Below are 26,725 nucleotides of genomic sequence, written 5' to 3'. Positions count from 1 at the left end.
CACACACACACACACACACACACACACACACACACACACACACACACCATATCACAGTACCATGTTGATTAGGTTTCGTAAAACCCTAAAATTTGCCCTCTAGAAATCTAATCTGCTTGTATTAATGAGTTCTCCAAACCATTCCTTACCATGTTGAATTCAAGTAGCTCATGGGCACCTACCTTTCCTGTTACTCTCATTTTCTCTACCAACTTCTTTATTTTGGTAAGGAGCATTCCAAGAATGGCTTGCCTTTATCTCTACTCTACTTTCTAAGGTCCTGATCCTGAAAACACTTATGCACATGAACAGCTGGACTGTATGCAAAGTTATGTATGAAAAGTTAAGCACATGCGTTTTCTGCAGATGCAGGACCTAAATTATTAAGCTGTCCTCTAGTAGTTCAGGAATCTCTGAAGATCCATGGTGAGCTATTTCCCCTTGATGGCAGTATTCTGCAGTGCTCAGCTGCTTAGTAGTTTGTCGAATCATTTTTCATTTTTATTCTCTTTCAGTCTTTGGGGTGTATAACAAATGCCATGACAGTTTCTCATTTGCTTTTCTCTTCTTCCTTACTCAAAGTAGTTCTTGTTGCCCTCTTCTGTATTAAATTGAATCACACTTAATTTGTAGTAATAGTGTTTCTCCTCTACTTCTTCCTTTCTAGCTCTTCTGTATAGCTTGTATCAAGCAATACTGACACTGAATTTATGATAATCATTCAAACAAGTTTGTTATGTTCACTGGGTCAAGCTCTCTTATTTATAATTCCTTCTAATTTACTTTATTCATTGAAAGGTTGGTCAGTCTCTTTCATATTTTATTCTACACAAACAACAACAGAAGTCTGATGTTGTGGCAACAGGGTTCCCGTAACTGATATCCCAATTTTTCCATATGCAGTCATCACCACTTAAAAGAACCCTTGTTAAAGAACACTCTGATTACTAGTGAAGCAATCTCAGTTTGTAATTTTCAACCATCATTCTTCTGCTTATAAGTACACAGTTCCCTCTTACAAAAAACACTTTGAAAGTTGCAGGCATCTATCTTCAGACGATATTTCCCAATTCCAGCCATTGTATTGATCCAATGTTTCAGGAAGCATGGATTACAGATTGGTTCAATTTCTGGCTTTGTAGCAGTCATGTTCAGTATACTCCCGTTTATCCAAAACCCCTATTATATGAACCTCCGCATTATCTGTATCCATTCCTTGTCCCCCACATATCTCATGCTGGGGGACAAGGAAGGGACTCGGATAATGCAGAGTTCAGATAACAGAACAGAGTGTGGTGATGAAGAGGAGCCTCCAGTGACAGGGGGATGCCACTCTGCTACTGAATGGCTCCTACCCTCTCGATTATCCAAACTCCCAACTTGCCAAATAAAATCCATGTCCCCCATGCTATTTTGGGTAAGCAGACATATGTTGTACCTTCAAGATGTTCCAATCATTGAAACATGTCATATGAATAAGAATGAAGAACAAACATAATGGACTTTACATTTCTCTTCCTATTGTGGTACTAATTAACTTTAAGAAAAAAGATTATTCTTCTAGGCAGTGTGTTACAGTTCCAGGATAAGCTGTATCTGTGACCCCCTCTCCCCACTCTCTCTCTCTCTCTCTCTCTGTGGGCACCTCTTTCAAGTGACAGCCCTCCACTTCTTTCAGAATGGAATTCTGTGATTCACTGCAGCTTTAGAATGAACCATCAGGCTATAGCACCCCTGTTTACCAATTGTGTTTCCTCAGAAAATCCAACTTGGTTTGGCCCCCCCTATAGACTTCCTTCAGGAGCTGTGACCAGTATGTAAAAGCAGTGGTACAAGACAGCGTCTTCAAAACAAAGTACTATTTATCTGTCTAAGGAACATAGTAATCAGTGCGAAAAGGGTTAAAACAACAAAAACCTATATGTATCCTGTGTTACCTAAGCTTGGTATTTCCCTCAGGACATAGGTAGGCCTGATTTAGCTCCCCTTGTTGTGCCCTCCCACTTTTCCGGGGGAACCCCCGGCCTGCTACTCAACAGATCTTGTGTCTCTATCTCTGAGTCAGGGCCGGCTCCAGGCACCAGCTTCTCAAGCAGGTGCTTGGGGCAGCCGTTCCGGACAGGGGCGGCAGTTCCAGGTATTCGGCGGCAATTCGGCGGACGGTCCCTCACTCCGCCTGGGAGTGAAGGACCTCCTGCCGAATTGCCGCAGCAGATCGCGATCGCGGCTTTTTTTTGTTTTTTGTTTTTTGTTTTTTTTTGTTTTGGCTGCTTGGGGCGGCCAAAACCCTGGAGCCGGCCCTGCTCTGAGTCGTAGCTTTTCAACCATTTTCAAACCCTTTGTTTTGGATCCCCTTGAGGTTACAAGCTAAGACCTTCCACCTCATGAGATCAACCAAACTCCTGAACCCAAATTGGCTGAGGTAAATTTCAAAGAAATTAACAATAACATTATCTGATTATTGACTACTGTGGCTTTCTGCAGTCATTGACCTTGGTTCTAAGCAAACCAAAGGTAACGGAGGCTCATTTTACCCTTAGTTACCCTTTAAAAAGTAACACAAAAGCCACCAAACTCCCAGATTATATATAAAATAGACATAAAATTAATAGATAACTTCTACATTCTTCACACAGTGCTATTTTATGTTTACTATACTTCACTAAAGAATTTCCCAAGGAAATTAGATATTGGTTATTTTCTTTTGTTTTACCATATATTACCTTCAATAATCAAATCCAAATAATCCATTGCATAACTGTTATTATCTAAAACACCTTTAAATAGGCTGAATTCATAGACACCTATGATTTAAAAAAATGGAAAAAGTAAGACTAATAATTAAGACCATATCTTATAAGAGGAATTGTATGAACCAGAACTATATTTTAATTCAGACCTTGTTTTTCAGTATATGACTGAGTGGTAGCAATGTCAATTAATATATTAGGATAGACTTTCCTCTTTAATGCACCCCAGAAGCACTAAGGATTGAATATGACTCTGTAAGCCCAGGGTAAATGTGCCCTTGATTACAGATCACTAAGATATGTTATGAAAAAATAATATTGAGTTCTTCATTCAATTAAAAGGTCACCCTAACCTCACTTCATTCTTAAATGCAAAGGACAGTTTCTAAGGTACATAATGTAATTTCCCTGCCCACAAAAGCAATGATGCCTGTATAAGAAACTAATTTCCTGTTCTAAATACAAATTTGTCCCATAAAAAGATGAGGTACACATTAAAAAGAAACCATAAAGCAACATCTATCACACTATACTCCTAAATCTAAGCTGTTCATATGTCCAAATCTTTGAAAATAGACAGAGAAGCACATAAAAAGCTATCCACATGACACATAAATAAGTACTGAAATTACAGGTGGACTTACTCTGTAATTCAACTGTACAGAAGATGGATTTAAAATGTCTACACTCAACACAATAGCCTGAAGACATCCATGGTTAAAGGACTACACCATAAAGCAGAAAATAAGAACAACAACAAATATCTCACCACTTTATTAATCAAAATTGTTACTTATTTGGGGGTTGGGGGGAAAGTGCTTTAAGCCCCCTCTCCCTACCATTCTATAGGACACATATGGAAACAAACAAAAATACTAGCTAGCCCTGAAATAATGTCTTCAAACCATGGCAGCAAAAACCTTGTTCAAGCTTCTCAAACACCACAAAAATAATCCATCTCCCAACAAGAACCCTGTGCAAATGCAACTCTTGGCATTTTCAGACACTTAAACAAGCCTTACTACAGCACTGTCATTAATATATTTGTGCAGAACAGGCATGTGGTTCCTCATAAACGTGATTTACACTATTAAACTGAAACAGCTACCTCTCTTGCCATATAATTTGGCAGAAGAGCTCTTCAGCTCATCTTTTAATCATATTAGCCGTGTTCCTCTGACTCCCACTCTTCCTTTCTCAGCTACGCAGTTTTTCAATAGTCTTATTGTGAAAACATCCATAAAGGAGAAAAGAATAAAACAAATTAGTTATCTCATGTGGAGCCATATAAACTCCACATGAACCAATTCATGAAGTCTCCTCAAATTTCCTCTATTGTAGGTGTGCGTTGTTCCTCTCTTCTCCCCATGCCCTATCACATGGAAGCCTTTAGATTTCAAAGAGCTGTTCCAAGGTACCCTGCCTTCACACAGCCACCCATGATGTAGTCTGTGAATACAACTCCTGAAGAAGCCCATGGTGTTGGGGGATCACTCATCTGCTGCCCCAGGACTTCTGGTGCACTTAATATATGAGGGTACAGTGAATTATATTGTTGTGCTCTGCAAGTGGGGGTGGGAGGAGAATCTATCAGAGACCTGCCACCCCTTGCCCCATCCCTATCTCTAGAATTCTAACATTACAGAACTACTATTGAGGATTCATAGGGTTAGGCAAAAGGAGGGAGCATGTGACATTTTCTTCTTCTGCAGCTCCTGGCCAGGTTCTTGGGCTTGAGCTCCCCCTGTTTGTGGAAGCAGAGAAAAGTGTGTAGTCCTTTGCTGAAGTTTTTCACCCTTTCATCCATTTTTTTTTCATCATAACTCCTACTCATTGCACTGTTTCCTTGGCCTGGGGCATAGTGATCCTTCCACTCCGGCTGTTCAGAATGTTTCTGGTCTTAACAGAGAGAAGAAATGTGTACTACAAGAAAGACTCCCTTTGAAATATGTCAATTGTTCCACAAATTCCTCCTTCTGTCCGTCCGTCCTCCCCCCCCCGTCACCCCCCACACACACTCCTCCTAGAAGGATATTCCACTTATAGTACAAAACACATATCGTGACAAAGAGCCATATGTTCCCCTTTGTAGGAAACATATGGCAAGAGCTAAAACCCATAAAAATCCACTACAAAAATAGGCTGCACAAACAAGTGAATGTGTGCCACACAACCTGTAGCAGGTAGTTACTGTGACAGGGCATCTCTAACTATGGCTGTGTCTACACTGCACACCACTAGTGGTGGTATGTAGGTTATGTGTAGCTACACGCTGCAGTGAGACGCAGGCTGCATGCCCACACCGCAGTTTGTAGCTCCCTGCTGCTTGCTCCCTTCCAGAGCCTTTCTCCACTGCCAGAGTATTTCCTGGTGGCAGACAAAGACTCCAGCAGCAGGGAGGCAGCTAAAAATAGCAGTGTAGATGGGAGAGGCACTGCTTGAGCATGTAGAGAGCCATGTAGGGTACATACCCTAAAGAGTTCGGTGTGTCTTTACTTCCCTAAGCATGTCTCACCATCTACACTGCTATTTATATCTGTGGCAGGGGTGTGTGAAGTGTGTGTACTTACACACTGTAAGGAATGTGCAGTGTACATGTACCCTAAGTGAAAGCATGCTGTAGTGGGCTTAATAGAGGATGGAGAGTCAGGACACCCATGTTCCCTTCCTGGTTCTGCCACAGACTTAATGTGTGACCTTGGGCGTTTAACAGTCTCTCTATGCTTCAGACTCTTTACTTGTAAAATGGGCCTCTACCACTTGAACTAAGGGAGAATTATTCATAACTTCATTATTCAACCAACTTTTCAAACTTAGATATAGACAAACACTCCAATGATTATAATTTATATAGCGAGTTTTACATTTCAGTGTTCAGCCAGGCCACATTCTGCTAAGATGTGATTCTCCGCTTGATTCCATGCAGGGAAATGCATACACTTATGCAGAGTCCCATTGACTTTAATGGGGCTCTACATTTATACACTAGTACTCTGATATGCAACATAGTGAAGGATCAGGGGCTTAAATACTATGTTTTGCTAACAGTTGACACTGGTGTTATTGAGCGTCTTAAAGTAGCTGAATTAAAGGACATCTTTTGATGTAGTGTCACTAGGCGATAAGCTTATATAGAACCTACTGTATTTAGTTCTACTGAATTATATATGGAGATATACCTATCTCATAGAACTGGTAGGGACCCTGAAAGGTCATCAAGTCCAGCCTCCTGCCTTCACTAGCAGGACCAAGTACTGATTTTTGCCCCAGATCCCTAAGTGGTCCCCTCAAGGACTGAACTCACAACCCTGGGTTTAGCAGGCCATATATAATTCAGTAGAACTAAATACAGTAAGTTCTATATAAGCTTATCGCCTAGTGACACTACATCAAAAGATGTCCTTTAATTCAGCTACTTTAAGATTGCGGGAAGTTGTTTTCTCTATGGAATTTCCAATCTGTACTGACTTCCAGTCCTTTGCTGTTCAATAAAGTGCTGTAATGGATAGAATCCTATCCTGTACCAATATTCTAAATAGGGGGAGGAGGGCTGGGAACTTATTTGTTATTTTTCTACCCCAAAAGTTGAAGGTGTTATTGATACCTTTGCGTGAATGCTTAAAATGGAGATGAAGAAAAATTACTTTCTGTACTTGTACTCTTCACGTTCAAAAAACTCATATCCTCTACCATACAGAAAATAGCACGTGCAGAACAGTCATCCTTAACTGTTTTCAAAATGCACTCTACCTCTGATTTTCAGTGCTTTTTGAGAAAGCTACCAATACTTTATTGTTTAGCTTGTCTAGCAAATACAAACATTTGCTTAACAATTTCAAGTGCCATTTAATAGCTGAAAAGAAAGAAAGCTGATATAAAAATCTAGGTTTAGATACATCACTGTTCCCCTGCTGCACTGAATGACTTATTGACTAAAATTCAATGCCTGGTGCATTATGTGTATTTAAGTGTGTGTAACACAGACATGAGGTAGGTCTATTTTCCATAACTCTGCCCAGTTAAGGATTGCAACTCTCAGCATTTTTCACTATTGAAAGTAGAAGCTGCATAATTATGATTTCATCTAACATTTTCCATAAGAGCAATATTTCAGGTGAGATTGTCCATAGCAGTTTTATGTCCTTTAAATAACTGTTGAAGTGTCAGTTGTTCTGGTTAGACAACCTTTGCAGTTTGAGGATCGTCTGTTCTGCCGAATGCCTAGGTGTTACTTGCTGGTAACACTGTCAATCAACTCACAGGAAGAAATAGTTCTGCAAGCTAGAGTAGTTGTAATGACAAAAGAGAAATGTGATGATGAAGGTGGAGTAAACTTCAGAAATGTGTCCTTTTGCCGTGCTGCTAAACATTTTAGCCATGTAATTTGGCATTTCAGAGACAGTGTTGGATGACAGATTCAGTGATATAAAAGCACTGATGTTCCTAAACAAGCAGACACATTAGAACAGTTAATACTTCTGTAAAAAAAACCAGATGTTATGGAACAAATCAGGTCTCCTCACCCAGAAAACACATCACAATGATGATTTGAACTCTGTCTTCTGCTTGTGGCAATATCACTAAATATAAGTAATGTTCTTTGAGATTCCTGCTGACGCTTAATATACCAGCTGGTGTCCTACATTGAGAACTTCTCCAACTTGCATCCAGATCTTTCAGTCTAGTACCAGTGATGGCACTGCGGTTTTTACTTCCACTATAAACAAATTACACAGTGTAGAATACATGGTAATAGACGGTTTCTTCCTCTCCTGTTCACAATCTCCCCTCCCATCCTACAGGCAGTCAATTGACATCACTGTAGCAACCCTTGCTTCCATGAGAAGTAATATTAGGCAAATATTTAATGTATTCAGTTTCTATTACTGTGATTTAATGGCTGGAAACAAAGGGGAGTCCATAGACTACCAGAAAATAAATGTCCAATGCTTCTCAGGGGACCTAGACACCATGGTGTGAGAAAGGCTATTATAAATATAGTATAAATAATATAGGTTCGTATTCATTTAAAGGACTTGATACTGCATTTGTACAATTTAACTATATGTTGTTCTTTCACGATGACTCTCTGAATGTGATTGCAGGGGAAGTGACTTCAGCTACCTCAGTCTCAACATCATGCTCAAGCACATTAAGAGCTTTCAGCCATTCTTTTAGTACTAGCAAAATTTTGATTTGTAGAAGAGGCTGGAGTCATACAGTACAAGTAGAATATAATACTCAAAGCCCCTTGTACTGTGCAATACAGTAGATCTAAATTATATGACAAGGCCACTGGAATTGTATGACCAGGCCTATCATGGTGAAGAACACTACACCATCAGCTGCATGCTGCCACAACTCCCTCCCTTTCAGAGATGACCTACAACAGCCTTGCCTGCTGTCCTAAATTAACCCCCATACAGCTGTTACAATTTAGCTCTAGCTCCCTTCCCTCCCTGAGAGGCTTACTGCATCTTCTGGAAGGGAGCAAGGACTCCTCAGAGTCAAGTCTGGGGAGTTGTGGGAGATGTGGATTGTGGCTAGGGAGCTGCTGGAGTTAAAAATGGGCAGGGGGAAGGGTTATAGACACTTGTCCTTCAGAGCTCCTGAACTGAGGGGACATTTTGGAATACTGCAGGGCAGGGACATCCCAATCTGCAGAACTTCCAAGGTGCACAGCAGGGGCAGTCATGGCAGGTGCCCCTACTATCTTGTAGTGGAACTCTCAAGACATGCAGGAGGGATTCTCTCTTCTGCCCACCATAGGAGGTTAGCAGCTGGAGAAAGCACCTGTCTAGCAGTGCTCTCAACGTCGGTCAGAAAAAGAAAAGAGAAGGTCAGGCACCTTCTCCAAAAGCCTCCCCCCTGCTGCCTGCATTTTCTTTGGCTTCCTTAGCCATTGTGTGGCCCCCTCTCCATCATCCCACAAGGTCTCTGGGTCTGCCATTTCCGAAGCACAGATAGGGACAGCTATTCACACAACCACATTATTTCAGATTATATACCAGGGACCATACTGGAAAAAATAGCATTACTGTCCTAAATTCCATCTACAAACCAAATTGAAACATGAAAACGAGTCACAATAGATTTTTATGTTCATCCCTCCATATTCTTACATGCTTTGATCAGCATGAAATAGTTAATAATATTGACACTTAAACTGCTGCTGTTATATTTCAGAAGTATCAACCCCTTGAAATGGAGAGATAATTCAGATGTCTCTCATGGATGTTGTTTCAAGCTCACTGCAGACTCACGAAGAAAGAACTGCATTGGATATGCTTGTGTCACATTTTAAAGTTATCTTTGCCATTACATCTGCTAAAGATTTTTTTTTTAAATGAATGGTTAGATTCTGGAGCACAAGATCACGGCTTCCAGAAAAAGTACCACTTTACCAACCCACTGCAAGCTGTCCTAAATATTCTCCTGCTTGATTGGTTTTTAACATTGTAAAACATGAAATTAAAACAATGCATTTATTTTGCATTCTACTCATCTCAGGCTGATTAGTGTAATTTTATTTTCACACCATTCAGTCTTAGACATAACCACAATCCCAAAATAAGTGATTTTATATGACAGTGAAAATAATGCTGCTTTTCAGTGCAAAAATAAAACTTTGCACTTACACACATCAAAGAATTTTATGTAACTTTGGGGGGATATAGCATTTACTTCACCACCTCTCTCCTAGTGCTTCAACACATCTCCTGTAGAAAAGCACATGGAAACCCAGATTTCAGTCACTGAGGATTTTCAGCAAGGATTGCAGAGGATCAACCTCCCCAAAATCAAGTAAAAAAACCCCAAAATAAAGAACTTAATTCTGAAGTACCAACTTTATAAAACCTTATAATGATACAAAAACATAATATCTTAACTTCTACTATGTAGCAAGGCTATTTCATAATCCATATACAGTTATGCATAAATATAAAGAAAAAAATCCCTAAACAGGTTAGTTCCTACAGAAACACAATGAAAAGTAACTCGGTTCCAAAAGCTTAGGTGGAGTTCCGCTGGGTCTCAGATAGAGTCTTTGTCCATCAATTCTACACAGTCTGCTGAGTTAACAGCTCTGCAATATCTTCCTTCCTCTTGCTTGCAGAAATCTCCAACTGGAACCCAGCTAAACTCAGTCCCCTCCTCTGCTGGAATAATTCAGTTAGCTAGTCAGTTAATAAATTAACCAACGAATCAGTATCAAGTATATAAATCACTAACCCTGTTACAAGAAAAATACAAAACTAAGAAAATATAGATGACTCTTTCTCCATCATCACATTTAAATAACAGTTGGTAAACACTACTGGTTAAGACAATTTGACCAAAATCAAATAACATTCAAGGTATACAATTAAAATGAAAGAATTAGTTTTCCCTCACAATTTCTCCTTTCTATAACTAGCCCTGCCAGGACCTCTCTGCTGGAAAGTTAACAATATCACTAATCTGAAAAATGCTTCAGAGGGAAACCAGCCTGCTTTCTGCTCCTGTGACTGAACCTCTCCTAACCAACACAGGTCACATGTCTTCTTGTAAAGCAGCTGTCCCGACTACTTGCCCTCAGTGGAGTCCATTAGTCCAGCTACAGAGAGCCTATTGAGCATGTCCAAGACTACCACATCCAATTCTAGAAACTTCTTGGCATGGAATGCTAATTGGGTATCTGCCTACCAACAATGACCCAGACACAACTCATTCCTCTCCCCGTTCTCCTCTCAACATATCTTAAAGAGATATCTCTCTATTAGGTGTTAGGTTACACTTACAGAAATCAGTGGAAGGTACTGGAAATAAGAGATACATCAGGGTCACTTCTTTCACTAATGAAATGTAACCACTGTTGGAGTAGAAGATGGCAGCTGTTTAAGAGTGCACGCCAGTTCTACACAACTATTTAGAACAGGAAGTGAAGAAGAACACTGTAATTAGTTGAAGCTGCAGGGGAGATTAATGTAACAGAATCTAATTACCTGACTTGGAATTTGGCCTATACACCAGAGTTAACATCCTTGTGCTTAAGAAAAATGTTATAGAACTTTAATTAGCACAATGGTTAAGGTCTTGGTTTTATGCTGCAAAGACAGCAACTCCAGCAGCACAATGCAGGGGAAAGTGCCATCTATTGAAGCATCATCTCTTCTTGTAGACAACGGATGCTAATTGGATGTCCCTTATCAGAGTTCTGAGCTGCCCCAACCCTGCTCAGCTGGTGAGAGCTGATGAGACCAGAACACAGGGTGGTACAGCAAATAGCTTTACTGTAGAATCCCATTTCTTTAATGAACTGCAAATTCACAGGCCTTAATAAATAAGAGCCTTATGCTTATGCTTGGAAACTGAAACACACAATTTAATTTTGCTCGCTCTCTCTGCAACAGCGAGTATTGAGCTACCATTATTAATAGAAAACATACTTGTGACAGAGGACAAAATTGCGGCATGCAACCTTTGATGTAAGAATTAAACTGACAAAGCCATTATGGAAGAACAACCAGTCAAAGTACGACAGTCACAAATGCACAACTTTTAAAAGCTGAAAAGAGCTGCCAAGGTGTCAAGACAGGAGAAAAGCCAGCATAATTAGCATACTCAAGAGTTCAATCTATTGGGAGGGAAAAAAGCAGAATTTGTTTTTGGACAATTACAGTTTAATAAATGGAAGTGTCAGTTTCTGTATAGTTATTTCTAAAGCACCCATTAAAATGTACTAAAGGCCAAAACCTCTTAAAGTCTCTGTCATGTTAGGCAGCACACTATCATTATTTCATATTTCAAGTAATTTTATTGTCAATGATAGCAGTTATAAATGTACAAGAAAATGTTTTCCCAGCAGTACCAAACCGTTTGCTCTACCGAGATTATTTGTGCTGCTTTCTGACAATAACCCACAGGTGACCATTATTTTAATTTTGCACTATAGCCAGTGTACACTTTTTTCCAGAAGACAGACAGACAAGCAGTCAGACATACTGAACAATATCACAGAATTGCTATTTAATTCTTCACCAACAATGAAGTTCACTGCTGTGCAGTGGATCAGCAAAAGGCATATGCACCACCTAAGTTCAGCTGAAGCCCTATTTTTGTGCTAGCCTCTGCACATGGGTGAGTTTTATCCAAGGGCCAAATCCTGCTAGCTCTGACTTCTTCACATGATCATTAGATTGAAGTCAACAGGACCTTCTCAAGAGCCCAAACCGTCAAAGGAAACTGAACTTTTGATAGTCACATGAAACCCCACTGAAGTTCTTTTGCAGGAATGGTCCCATATGTGAGTAAAGTGAGCAGAATTTGATCCCACATTACTATAAGCTATGTCTACACAGGAAACTAGGGGTGTTTGATTCTACAGCTCATGTATACATACTCATACGAGTGCTCATCAAGCTAGCGCAAGTATAAGTAGTTGTGTAGCCATGGTAGCACTTGTAGCAGCACAGGGGCATGGCTGAGCTATACTGAGTACAAACCTGCCTGAAACCGGTGGGTATGTACTTGGTACAGCTCAGCCATGCCTCCACTACCACTACCAGTGCCATCCTGGATCCACTGCTATTTATACTTGTGCTAGTTTGATGAGCTTGATCTATACCAGCAGTTCTCAACAAGGGGTCTGGGGCCTCCTGGGGGGTCGGAAACAGGTTTCAGGGGGTCCACCAAGCAGGGCCAGTGTTAGACTCACTGGAGCCCAGGGCAGAAAGCCAAAGCCCTGCCACCTGGGGCTGAAGCCAAAGCCTTAGCAACTTACGGCGTGGGGCCCCGCCCCCAGGCAATTGTCCTGCTTGCTACCCCCTAACACTGGCCCTGGCTTTTATATACAGAAAAACAGCTGTCATGGCACTGGTGGGCTGTGGAGTTTTTATAGCATATTCGGGGGCGGGCAGGGACTCAAAAAGAAAAGGCGGAGAACATCTGATCTACATGATTAGGGGAAATCACATCCCATAGCCTTACTGTACTCAAAGTGGCCTTTTCCTAGGATTTTTACAAGAGTTCTTATACTTTTCTTACACTGTTATTGATGGTGTTCTTATTGAAACCTGAAAATTCTATTTCATTCAACACTGGTCCTTTTCTTTTTCTGTTTGGCAACTCTTTGGCTCTTCCCTCCTTCCCATCTCTTTCTTATGGAAGATAATTTGACATGGCTTTGCCTTGCTTACTTTCTTGTTAATCGGGTCAGGTTTATCAGCAGATTCATGTTTCCTCTGCTGTTAGCTGTCTGGTTATGCAGAACCAAAGCAAAGGATACCTCATAATAAGAAGTGGCTACTTTAAAAGCAAATTCTGTAGCAACAGAGCTGTGGATGAAAATGTGTCAGATAATTAGAATTTTCAGAGTAATGTCAATCAAATTATAATTGCTACCTGTTACTAAAAGTAAAAAATATTTGGAACCATCATGTTATTATCGGAGGGTTTGGTAGCACTGCCTATTATTGGTTGCCTGACACGTCTCTTTATAAGATCCTGTTTTCAGTAGCTTATAACTTTGCTAACTTTAACTGTTTGCCTGAGATTTTACATGCTGGGTGTCTACCTCAGGCTGAACTGTTTTGGAAAATTTCAGCAAAACCAAATCAGTAATTTCTGAGAATGAGGCTGGGGGGAAAACTGCATTGTTGTGCCGATAACAAACCATATTGGTGATCTTTCCTTTGAAAAGTGCTAGTGCCCTTGTGTTTTGGAACAGGACTGAACTTTGGATGTGTGGTTACCTTGTTGCCAAATTTGCCCACGTTATAATTCTTTGAAAAATTGCAATTTGCACATGGCTCAGTAGAGATTTCTTAGATTTGAGCAGATAAATTCACTGAAGATTCTGTCTGCACTGAGCTTTCTTCAGCCTGTGGATGAGCAGGACTTCCCTGCAATTGCAGCTCTGGGTTTCTCTGGGCTGTGCCAGGTCCAGTCACCTGAACTGGGAGCAGAGAGCCTGTCTTTTCTGTGCTCTGTGACCCCTCCCTCACCCCACTGGGCTCAGGAAGTGTGAAGGATGAAGTTTCCTGATTCAAATGCAGAGGGGACAAGAACCTGACCTCCAGAGATCTTGGGGGAGTAGATTGGACTGGGGGAGATTGGGACTGGAGGTTGACAGGAAGGCAAGGAAAACTGGGACTGGGAGTTGCACTGCAGGGGGGAGCCCAGGAGCCCAAGAGCAACTGGGAGTGAGAACCAGTGGGGTGAGGGAATGAAGTGAAGGAGGAGGGAAGGCAGATCTGACAAGAAGCCAGGGTGTGAGGGGAGAACTGGGAGAGGCTGAGCAAAGAGACAGCCCTCTGAGGGGTGACACTGAGAGTCTGGATGAGAAGCCTAGGAAGGTAAATTGGGGGCTGGGAGCCCGTACTGCAGGGGGAGACAGATCAGATGAGGAGCCAAGATGAGGTGGAATTCAGACTTTAGGAACAAGGATCAAGAGATTGGCGGTACTGGGAATGGCCGGGCAAGGAGACTGGCAGTGGGAAAGGAAACAGACTGGGAGTTCAGAGGGTGAGAGAGGACTTGGGGCAAGGAGTCTGGGAGTAGGATGAGGAGCCTGGCAAATGGAGATTGTGACTGGCTAGGGTTAGAAGATTGGGACTGGCACAAGGAGTCAGGGGTGAGAAAGAGACAGGACACAGATGGCAACAGATTGGAGGGGGTGGGGCACAAGAGGGTCATACTTGGGGGGAATGGGCAGAAGACTTTGTGCCCACTATAACACCCCCTTTCAGAGTATAGTAAGGAACCCAAAATTCTTGAATCTCACCACTCCTCTGCTATCAACCCACTGGCAAAGTCTTCTATTCCCTTCTAGTGCTGGCCCACACAGAGAATAAGTGTTACTCTATTAGCTCAAGAGGTGGAGGTCTGTGCAGTGGATCCAAAGGTTCCAACCCTGCTGATGATGTATATGGGTGTCAACATGATCCCACATGATGGAATTTCTGGTAATTATTTAAAAATCTAGGAAATCACACCCTCATTAAATGTGCAGGATGAACCTGCTCTGGAGATGAATGAGGACTGTGGGATGACAGAGACTGTTGACAGTAGGACCCTGCTTCATTTGTTGCAGAAGCTGGAAGGGATGTACTAGGCAAAGAAAGGTGACGTAACTGGCACCAGATCACAAAGCAGGACTAGGATGCAGGTCAGCTGACACCCAGTCCAGTGCCCTATCTACTAGACCATGCTGCCGCCCTTGGAAGGTGTGTAGTGAATGAGGCAGAGGATTTTCAGGAGGAGGAGAAAGGATGATATCATGGTTGAGGCAGTTAAATGCTGCTCTGGTGAACTGGATTCTGTCCCTGCCTTTGCCACAGAATTCCTGTGTGATGCTAGTCAAGTCAGGTAAACCAAACTTTTCATAGGTGGTCACTAATTGTGTATACCACCTCTTCTGGGTGACGCACTTGAAACCCTGGGGTCTGCTTTGCAGAAGTGCTGACCACTCTCAGTTGCAACTGAAGTCAATGTGAACTATGCTTTGAACATATAAAGTGTTATGTAATGCTGACTACCCTGAAAAATCAAGTCTTAGGTCTCTCAAATTGAGACCCACAATTAGCATATACTTTTGACATTATGCGCTCTGTGCCTCAGTTCCTTATTTGGGTGGCGTGAAAATACATGAATATTTGTGAAGCACTCAACATCCCAGAAAAGCCCAGGAGGAACTTAATAATTCTGACTTCAGAACAGGGGTTGAGTAGTCTTTAGTAAACAAGGCATGGGGTATACGCTGAAAGCAAAATACTGACTAGCTGCTCATTAAGTGAACACTGGCCATCCTGCGCACTGTAGAAAAAATAGTATGTGCTTGTGTAATTAAAGACTGTAGCATAATGCATAATGCATAAGCACAAGGTAGCACAGGAAACCTAAATTTTGAGTGCTTGACTTTCCAATTTTAATGATGCTTGTAATGTAGTTTTTGCATGTGTAAAACACTGTACAGACAAAGCAAACTTTTACCATTGGCTTGACTTCACTACTGTGCTAAATCAGTGCTGTTGCAATTGATGCAGCGGTGTCCGGTGAAGATGTGCTACATCGACAGAAGCGCGCTCTCCTGTCGACATAATTAATCCATCTCAATGAGAGGCAGCAGCTATGTCGGTGGAAGAGCATCTCCCATCAACATAGCATGGTTGTATATACCACATTAAGTCAATGTAAGTTATGTCAACTTAAGTGGCAGTGTAGACAAGCCCTATCTTGTTCTTCCCTCCTTTTGCCTGTGACTTTTGATTTTTGTGCCTGGCCTTAACTTTACTTATAAGCAATTTGGGAGCAGGCACTGTATCTACCCGTGTGTTTGTACGCAACATAACATAAGGAGTCACTGATCCAGACTGGGACCTCGGGGTGCTACTGCAATACATAGTTAATGATAATAGCAACAAAGAAAAGGGAATTAGGGAAAAATCTGCATCTAAGAAGAAAGTCTTGTCTTCATTTCATCACACAGAAAGGTTATAAGATTTTCAGCAGTGGGAAGAGGAAGGTGGGCTAAGTTTATAATATCAGCTTTTAATGTTAATATTTGGTAGTGTTAGCACAGCATGATGACAGGAGGAAGCTACACCAGAGCAGCTGGGCATTTAAAAGTAGCTGCATTAATCATTAATGAATTTGAATTAATATTATTTATTATTTATTATTTGTATTACAGTAATGCCCAGAGGACTCAGTCAAATCTAATTTAAGACAAGATGCAGCAAGGTGGTATAACACACCAGCAGAGGATAGAGAAGGATAACAGTGTGCAGAAGGCATGCTGGCACAGTTAGATTCAGGTTCTCTCGTTTTAAAAAATATATATAAACAAACAGGAGACATTAATTATCTTAGCTGTTCTATGCCTTACTATTATTAGTTGTCAGTTTATCCTACGTGGTACAGTAGAAGTGAATCTGGAGGAGGTATCTGAAGGGTTTCTGTTTTACAGATTAGTTCAGGGAGAGTGCTTGTCAAATGTGCATCATGGAAGAAAGCACAGTGGTGATCATGGGAGAAATTGACAATTGGGTAATAAAATATTGCATTACTGGCAGAGAGGAATCAGAGAGACAATAAAATTGAGTAAACAATTTGGGAGGGGCTAAGTTATGAAAGGCTTTGAAGGTAAGGTAAAGAACTTGTATTTAATACTGTGACAAAGGGTGTGGGGATTGGCATGATTATAGTAATGGAAGTAAAATATGATAGCAGAAGTGATTTAAATGGACCCGAGAGACATGTGAATGTCAGGAAGGGCAGCAAAGAAAGGGTTGCTGTAGTTAAGACAGAAAATGCTAATAGCCAGGGCAGAAGTATGAGGTTGAAACTTTCATATTCAAGAAAGTTTGTAAGTAAACAGACAATTTCTACCTCTTCAGAAAATTACAGGCTGCTGAGTGAAATGTGAAACATTGGTATGTAGGTTTAATATTCTACTTGCATTCACTCTGATTCCAGTAGAACTAAATATTCTATATACTTTTCCAGTATGGCCTGTTTGTTCTAAACACACCTCATCACAGTCAATAATCCAGTTAGGAAAACAGTATATATTAGACAGGAACAAATCTTCATGGGCTAGGAAATGTATTAAAAATGATATACAATATCTTTCCAATAATTTATAATTACTAAAAAAATGCATTGTTATGGCTTGTTTGGTAATGAGAAAATAAAAGTGGCTAGAATTGCAGGTGTAGTATTATACTTCACTCAGTAATATCCCAGTCTAAACTGACAGATTGAAGTCCTTAATTTAAGGGGTCTAAATCCCTGGGACAGCTGGTACCAAATGGCAAATCATTACTTGACATGTACCTTATGAGTAATATGAGTACTGAAAGGAAACTAAATTACAACTCTTGCTGTTTCAGAAAGCATTGCATGAGTTCTCCCCCTAAATACACAGAAAATAAAGTATGTTAATAACTAATACAAACGGATTTACTTCTTTTTACAAGTATTTGTAATAAAGCAGTGCAAGATCAGTGATTTACAAATGTTCGATGCCAGCATGTTATTAAAGGAGAACCAGCAGAACAAAACATTTTTTTTTATAATTGGTTTTGTGCTTTTTTGCCTGTGTGATATATAAAGAAGATCTGAAATAAACTGTATTTATCTAGATTGATCAATCAATATTAGTCCATTCTATGGGTGGATTCTAATAATTACAAAGAGGGAAAATATTACCATCACTTTTCACAGTCCTTTTAGAGCTGATACAATTTAGAATTTTGGCTGTAAAGCAGAAGAGTCAATTGCTAAATGTAATGATATTTCCTTTCTTTTTCATGTGATTTGCAAAACCAACAGACCAAATTCAATCCTGGTGTAAATCCAGTGTAGCCCCTTCCCCCTGCAGCATTCCAGGTCTCATATTTGCACTTAGATTTCAGCAGCACTTCAGAAGGGGCATGTCAGGACCTGGGTGTTACTATGTCTCCACCCCTGCACAGGGGCAGATGAGAGTAGAGTAGTAGTGCTGTGGAGAGTGCTGCCCATATCAATTTTTAAATGTAAGAAGTGTATTTCCTTCAGCACCCAGGAAGCATTATGTCCTATACGGCATTAAAAGTGCAACTTGCTGCATTACTTTGTCTCTTAAAAGACATAATTTAGACTTTAATTTTATTTATAGAGCAACTACTATGCACCGGGGAGGCAAGGCCAATTTCCAAAAAAAGTCATGTCTGTTAGCCTAGTATCTCTAAAATAAACTCATACTTGGAATTCTCTTTCTGCCTTTGTGCTCTGGTCACAGCCTTACATTTTAGCAGAGTGTGATCTTGATTTCTGTGCCTCACCTTCTTCATGGTCCAGTGCTGTACTGTCATTTGGCAATCTTGCTTTTCTCCCGGGAACAGCAATATCAGCATTTTTTAAATGGAGTGGAAGGAAGAAATAACAGAGTTCTACTGGAACATTTCTGTCCCTCTCAAACATTACAAATCAGACACTGTGCAGTGGAAGTACATAATGAACATGCTCAAACTTGATAATACTCCTTATAATTGTAACTACTGATGATAATACATAAAAAGCTATATTTAAAAATCATAACAACCATAACAACTTAGAAAATAGATGTAATATAATTGGTTTTTTGCTTTTTTGCCTGTTGATATATAAAGAAGACATGAAATAAATGTATATATATATAAAAATAGTGGCTGCCATTTGAATTTAACATTACCATGGGCAGTAAAGAAAAACAGCTCCTTCTGCAGAAAAAATATATAGAAAAAAAATGCCAAAGTGATTTTCAGCAGTGAGAGAGAGCTACCTATGGTTCAATTTAAATAAAAGCTTTTAAATCCCAGTCCATGTTTAATTAACATTCAAGAGAGTCAAGATTGCCTGCACATCAGGAGACACAGAAATGAGAAATATCACTGTGCTCTAATGTGATTAGCAAACCGAAAGAAGCAATATAAATTTGCTCCCTATCTGGAAACTAGTTTTCTGCTTGTTTGATTGCAGGAACTCAAGGGAAGTGGTGGAAGCCCCATCACTTAAGTAATTTAAAACTAGAGAAGATGAAGTGCACCAGAATAAGCTGCAGCGAAGTATTTTGCATTGGCAGGAAATGGACAGGACAGGATGATGCCGAAGATATTTTCCATCCCTGATTTCTGTAAGCCAAATTCTACCAAGGACAGGAGCTATATTATTTCCATGTAGGAAAATGGAAAAATTGGTGTTTCCACTCCATTTTTGTGGTTTCTGCCTGATAATTCCACTGGGAAATAGGGTTTTTCCCCGCCTGCTGCAGAAGGGGCAGGGACTTTGGCACTGAAATTCTCATTTCTTAGAGAATCTACTGGGCCAAGAGCCATTCGTGCAGAAGCTATGTGCCGCTGATCAGCTTCATGGCCCACAGAGTCTTCAACAGCAGCCCAACTCTTGCCATATCTTCTGATTCCACTCCTCCTTTTTAAGCAGGTTTCAGGGTTCATTAGTGACCCAGCAAAAGCTAATGCTGAATCAGTCAGAACTCAAGTGCATTGGAATTTTCTGTGTCTTTAAGAGAATGACACTGCAGACAATGGCCTTCCTCAGGCTCTGCCTCCAGTCTGCTCCCTCACCGAGTTATAGGAGACCTGAATCTCCACAAAGCACTCACAGGGTGAAGGTAAAGCAGGATGTATGTACCAGAACCAGGAGGAGCAAGATATAAAAATGAAGTGAAAGAAGTTCAACATCCTCACTTTATAAAAAAGTTGGCCAAATGGAACCCCACCTTTATGGGGCTACCAAACTCTGGTCCGCTATATTGTGTCTATAACCTTGGATTTGTTTTGTATGTGGAAGAGTTCTTGGGAGTCTTTTGAAGCTTTTAAGATTTCACTTTGAACAGGGCTCAGTTCCAGTATGCTGCTATAATACAGGACAACATTTTAAAAGCCAAGTGTTCCAACATGGTGTGAGTAATAGCTAGTCAGTATTTTGTGGCAATGACAACACTCTCAAGACAGTTTGCTGCCTTAGCCTGATCCTATGTCAGTAATGTGAATGTGACGTATTTTGAATAGACAGACATGAAAAAAGTAATATAAAATATTGTTGGTCTTCAGCCAAGAAGTGGTTGATTTTAGGGCTTTGCAGCAGGTCAGTTTCCATTGTTAGAAATTTATGCTATGGAAGCTAGTCTAGTGTATGTTTATTTACACTACATACATGTTCTTATCTATACGATGTACATAAATTCCATTATTCTTAATCCAAGATTAACTCAACTATACACAGCCCCAGAAACTCAGCCCCATTACCTGGAGCTGCCTTTGTCACTGTCCCTCTAGATCTCAAATTTCCCTCCCCATTGACATAGGACCTTTGTCCATGTCTATCATCCTTCAGTCAGGACCCAGAAGAGCAGCAGCAAATTCATGATCAGCAGATTGATTGCAATGCTTTATTCATGCTCAGTAGATTCATTACAATACATTTTATGGAGGTTTGTTTTATCACCCCTAAATATACTGGGAGGTTGTTTTGTTTTTAATCTTGTGCAGCAAAGGTAACAGAATTTTTTTTTTATCAAATTCAAAGCAAAATTCCTATTTCTGATACGTTCCCTCTGTCATTTTGAGGTTACAGGGATTAAAAAGCAGTGAGGTATCATAACAGAAAGATCAGGTTCCAACACACTACTGCTTACGGCTCTTTTTCCCCCCAAATACTGTCTCTGCTGACAACCACACATCCATCTGCATTTTCTGATGTATAATAGAAATAGTCTGAGCTACAAGTAATTCTCTTGCATAGATCTTGATGGGGAATTTCCCTTCGGAAAGCCTGCAAGGTCACAATAGCTCTGGTTAACTTCCTTAGAATAGGGGAATACCTTTAATCTCATATGTATCTTTAATGGATATGCATCCTGTGACAGACACTTTGTTCATCACAATCTTTGTTGAAAAGTTTAGTTTTTTTGTTTTTTGTTTTTGTTTTTTTTAAAGAAACCTTTGGTTATGGAAAAGTGGAGACACACAGCATGTTTTGTTTCAAGTGAAGAGTTAATGCGGGCTGTGCTGTTCGTTATCCCTTTCAAACAACATAGTTTCTTCTCAAAACAATGATGTTTGGATGTTGTGAAAGGCAGTTGGCAGAGGAAAGAATGATGGAAGTTGGCACAGGAAAGAATCCACTATGATGGATGAGGATATTATTTATTTTCACAAAGAGAGAAAATATCCACACATCTTGATTAAAAAAAAAAAGCTTAAAAGATGACTGCAAGGGTTTGGTGTTTTTTTGTTTTTACATTGTCTAAGGAATTAGACAATTGACAGCATAGATTTACAGTGGTCAGTATGTTAACATTCACCACTGTATAATCGGCTGCCCTACATTGTTTCCTATATAGGTGCACATAAACTTAAATTTAAAATGTCTTGAGGGGGTCATCTGAAACCTTAGTAAAATTGGGGTTTTGTAAAACTGATCTCATTTTCACCCTTCTTCTTCACTTGTTATGTGTTAGTTCAGAAGTAGTTTGTGATGTTATAAACACTCAAATACGAGCAAAGACTCCTTTCCGAATGGCTACATTACAGGTATTCTCTATAATCAGAATGCAGTATCTCAGAAGGTCAGTGCAGAGAAAATAATGTGGGTTGAGAGGAAGGGAGAAGCCACAGGATCCATGGTTATGCAGATCTAGTGGCAACAAAACTTCACACACGTGGAGTGCGGTGCAATACCTGCTACTGCAGCCCACAGGCATTTCTCACCTTACAACTCCTGCGTAGGTCCTTGCACACAACTAGTTTAATTCTATAGGGAGGGGTGAACTTCATCCAGTGAGCCATATGTTGAGGAATGGCCTCTGACTTTAACGGGACCATTTTGTGCCTGAGTTGCACTCATATGACTGTAATCTAGCTGCATGATTAAACTCTCTTTGGCATTAGCTCTGTTATTTTACTTTTCATCCATATCTTGGTGTTTTTTTTTTTAATTTGTTTTGTTTTGTCCTGATACTGAAAGAGCACTGAAAGATCAGATGTGGTGTCAGGTGGTTAGTCAGAGGTTCCAGGACGGCGCTGCAGGCTTTCAAATTCAGAAATAAAATCACTTTGTTCTTGTGGAAACAAAAGTCCCTCAAGGAACAACTGATTCGGGAGACCTTGTGTGATCTGGCCTTCCTCACTGACATAACAAAACACTGCACTATGCTGACTCTCACGGGCTGTTAGATGAAGGTCATTTATTGCCATATACTGTATATTCAGCTGCCGCTCCAACACTGAAGTGTTCTGAGGAACACCTACAGGAATTCCCATTTTTCCCTGATGTCAGAAAGTTACAGGTAACATTGCTGACAGTTGCCCAGACAGAAATACCTCCAGAGTCTTCACAATCCACTAAAGGAATGTAATCACTATTTTCTATGTCAGAAGAGATAAGGCAGATATCCCTATAGTTGAAGCAAGTATTTTTTATAAATAGAGGATCACCTTTACTGCAGTTTTAATTGATGTGACCAAAAAAGAAAAGATTCAGTGACAAACATTGTATTCATCCTATGCTTCCTTATCAACAGAAGAGAGACAGGGTGATCCTATGGTTTGAGTAGTAGCCCAGGAGTTTGAAGAGCTGGATTCTATTACCACTTCTGCCATGGACCTTGGACAAGCTATTTAGGCCCACACTGTCAAACAGCGAGCTAAATGATAATGCTTAGCATCCTTAGCTCTGATTTTGTCATCTCTGAATGGGAATCTGCTGCTGTTCCTTGCGCTTGGAACTGCTCGGTGTTTTGGTTTTTTTCTTTTTCAAGTCCCTGAGGCAGGGATTTTTTTCCCCCTGGACACACTTCTTGTAAGCACCCTTTACAGATGCACTGGTGAACTGTACTGATGTTACTCCCCAGGTCTTGTGGTCAAAGCTAAGAACAAGAAAACACTAAAATAAATTAGATCTTGAGGCAACAGCCTAAACCTCAAGAAAAAAAGGTGCTCTGATGTCTCTCTCTCTCTCACCTGAAGAGAAAGATCCCTTACCATGATCATGAAGCCAGATATTCAGACTTGTCAAACACAAGAAATCAGGGCAGGTCTTGACAAAGCAGTAAGGCTCCCATTCAAAGAGGACAAAATTACAGGTAAGTAAATAGTTTTATTATTCTCTATTCTGCTGCTACATCAGGCTATAAACTGCTGGAAAGTAGCAAGTCTTAAAGAACATCCTCCTTCAGTAATGTCTGGCTGCAACAGTTCCTGAGATGGGATAAGGACAATCTCCTGATGGTTCACCATGAGACTACCATACCCTAGGAATGTGATGGTTTGGTGAGCTGTCACTTTGTAGCATCATTGTGCTATCACCAGTAGATCATCCAGATAGCATTAGGTCTTGATGGCACTGGGATTATAGATAGCTGCTCTGCAGTCTGTGGTATATTGGAAACTGGTTAAAAAAATGACAAGCTACATCTTACATGTGAGAGATTTCAGGGTCCAGCTTGCAGGATAGGGGTCTCTGAAGGAAGCCATGTGATCTGGGTCAGCTGAGTCAGTTCTGCAGCCAGTTTAGAATAAGGTGGGGTGAGTTGTGCCTCTCTGTTTTTAGGGAACAGCCTGCTTTATGTCTGTTTCGGGGTTCTTGTGTGTTATTCTGAAGACTGAGAAATAAAGTTGTGTTATGTAGCAACCTTTCACCAGGAGTATTTACATCTTTATCTCACTTCTCTGTATGGATGATGAACACAACGAAGTCCATAAACTTTGTCTTGTGGGAGAGGCAATGAGAGAATAGTTAGACAAGTGGCTCCCGGATTGTTGGAGCAGAAAGAGAAGAGAGGGAGCAAGAACTGGCCTGCTGAAATGACCATTAGGTGCCTGCTGAGTGGAAGCCACCAAAAATGATATCATGGAAGCTGAGGAGGGAAAGACCTGCCTGGCAGAGCTGAACATAGGTATGGGAGTTCTTGGATTTTCCAGTTAGGCTTAATTCACCTGCCCAAGCACTGGCACAGCTAAGGCTCTACTGTTAGAGAAGGAGAATTCCCAGGCTGTATCAACATTTGCCCCAGAATTTTCTGTCCTTGACAGATAGAAAGGAAGGTAGAGGGGAGAGGGTGGCAAAAATAAATCCAGGGGCAAAAAATCTCTGACTCTTAGCATGAAGATGGAAGATTGTGGGGGGCAAAGACAGTGCAGTTCACCGAGTATGCCTGAAGAGGGCACTGACAGGCAGAATGTACTTGATTAAAAAAATGCAAAAAGAACCTTGTCTCTTTCAAAAACTTGGGGGGAGGGGGGGAATCAGAAAACTCACCATATCGAAGCCTGACCCAACAGATTGCCAAGTTAGCAATGCTATATTTAGGCAGTTATATAAGTGGTCTGAATTTCTGACAATATCATTTGTGCTGAGCACGCACAACTTCTGACATCAAGGGGATAGTGATGCTTACCCAACTTTGTAAGACAATTTGACATCAACGGATGAAAATCACGCCATAAGGGCTAAATATTCTTTATTACTATTATTTCTGGAACAATATCCTTATTTGCCAGGGTTAGTACAGAGAATTATCACTTTGTTTGGACGCACTTTGTTCTACAGATGGACTCAGACTGCATCTGAATCCCTAAGAGTAAGGTATTGTATTCACAGTTGATCCAAAATGTGAAGGGGACTAGTTTCTGGTTGTTTTTGGATGCAGACAGAAATCTCATATGATCAGCTGGCCTTACAAAATATCCCCCGTTTGGGCTGAAATTTCATGAGGGCTATGCCTTCCCATATCTAGGTATAGTGCTTAGCACATTTTGAACACCACTGCAATACAAATAAACACACAAAATATTAACCATTGAACACTAGTCTTTATTTGGCATCGCTCCTGACCTCTAGGATCCAAAACACTGTCTTCTCATCCCATCTATAACTAATAGAGAAAAGACTAAATGCTGCAGTCTTTGCTGAGTCCTCTTTGCTTTAAAAATTTGGCAGCGACTGAGAGTGCTGCTGAGTTGGCTTGTTCTGTCCCTGCTGGGGATAGCGAACTCAGTATGGTGTCAGTGACAGTTCCTATTGAATCTCAGTCTTGCTTTTTCCCTGAACATAGGATCAGCTCATTTTATGAAAACTGTTTAAAAAAACCTGATGAGTTAAATTTAGTATCATAGGAACATAGAAACTGCTATAAAGTTTGGCTCAATGCTCTGTCCACCTTAGAATCCTGTCTGGCAGAGGCCAATGAAGGTATAAATCCTATGAAAGAGAGAATCAGAAAATCCTGCCCTTAGAAGAAGATCTATATTCATTATTTTTGTGTCTTATCTAAAGTTCACAGGAGATTTAACCCATTTTCTTTTTATAAATTTGCTTTTTATTTAAAAAAAATCACATCTGGATAGATTACTTTTAATACTATATATTGTTCTACTGGAATGACTTGATTCATGTTGCTCATAATGAAAGAATATACATGGGATTTAAGTGGGTGACGCTAAATTCCAAAAGGGAAATTCATTGCACATAGCCAAAGATTCTACAGTTATTTTCATACGTCCTCCATCATTCTTTTGAGTTTCCAGGTATTCTGCACATCTGAGTTGCATAAATAAAAATGCAGAACAGTTAATTGTAACCCAATTTTTGAAATTCTGCCAACAAATGACTACAGCATGGTGTTACAAAAAACAAAATTAGTTTCTCATTTAAAGTATCTTTCTCTCCTGCCTTTAACAGGAGGCTTTTGTGAATAAGATGCTGGATCTCTGTAGGCTTCTACATAAACTCTAATTATAAACCATTTAAGGGCTGATAGAGTAATTTGTGTACTACCTAATTAAAAATGTAGTGTTTACTACTGCTAGTGATGAGAAAGAGAGAAATGATGTGTCCCAGGAAGATGCTTTGGAGGGGAAAAAAAGGCAGGGCAACTATCATTCTGGAGAACGTGGTGGTGTTAGATGATGGTGCAAGTGGCACAGAGAGGTCCATGAGAGTACAACAGAGATAAATGTTTTGTAAACTTGCAAGCAACATAGGAGACTCAGCACTATGTTTGGTGTAGTGATACCTACACTTCACTCTTTATGTACTTTCTAGCTCAAGGAATCAAAGTCATCAAATAAAACTATCCAACTGAAACTACGAATAAGGAAATAATATCTAAAATATTTTTTACACCTTACTCTGAAGCATACAGTTCTGATCACTGTCAGAGACAGGATACTGAATTAGAGAGACTAATGGTCCTATCCTGTAACACAGTTCCTATGGTCCGGTGATTCCACTGCCTTGCTTCTCACTATGAATTCAGTATTCCCTGTAGCAACATAAATAATCATAGTGGCATGCAGTATTTTAGAGAAGGTTAGTATTGAAAATACAAATATGTGCATTTCAGAGTTCACACTTAGCTCATAGCTAGCTGTGAGTCAAAAACTGTGTATTCTTCTTATTTATATTTTTATCATTGATCCATTTAAAAAAAAATTACAATTCATTTGAGA

At 40.3% G+C, this 26,725-nt stretch overlaps 1 protein-coding gene across 1 annotated transcript in view; it reads right to left on the bottom strand.

Moving 5' to 3' along the window:
• Window positions 1-26,725, bottom strand: part of ZNF804A (zinc finger protein 804A) — a 224,956-nt gene that overhangs the window by 32,363 nt on the left and 165,868 nt on the right. The window lies entirely within an intron of this gene.

Source organism: Terrapene carolina, unplaced genomic scaffold, assembly GCF_002925995.2.
Source record: "Terrapene carolina triunguis isolate 2854851 unplaced genomic scaffold, T_m_triunguis-2.0 Scaffold62, whole genome shotgun sequence".
NCBI lineage: Eukaryota > Metazoa > Chordata > Testudines > Emydidae > Terrapene > Terrapene triunguis.
The sequence above is the reverse complement of the archived record's forward strand: the minus strand, read 5'-3'. Positions and strand labels throughout refer to the sequence as shown.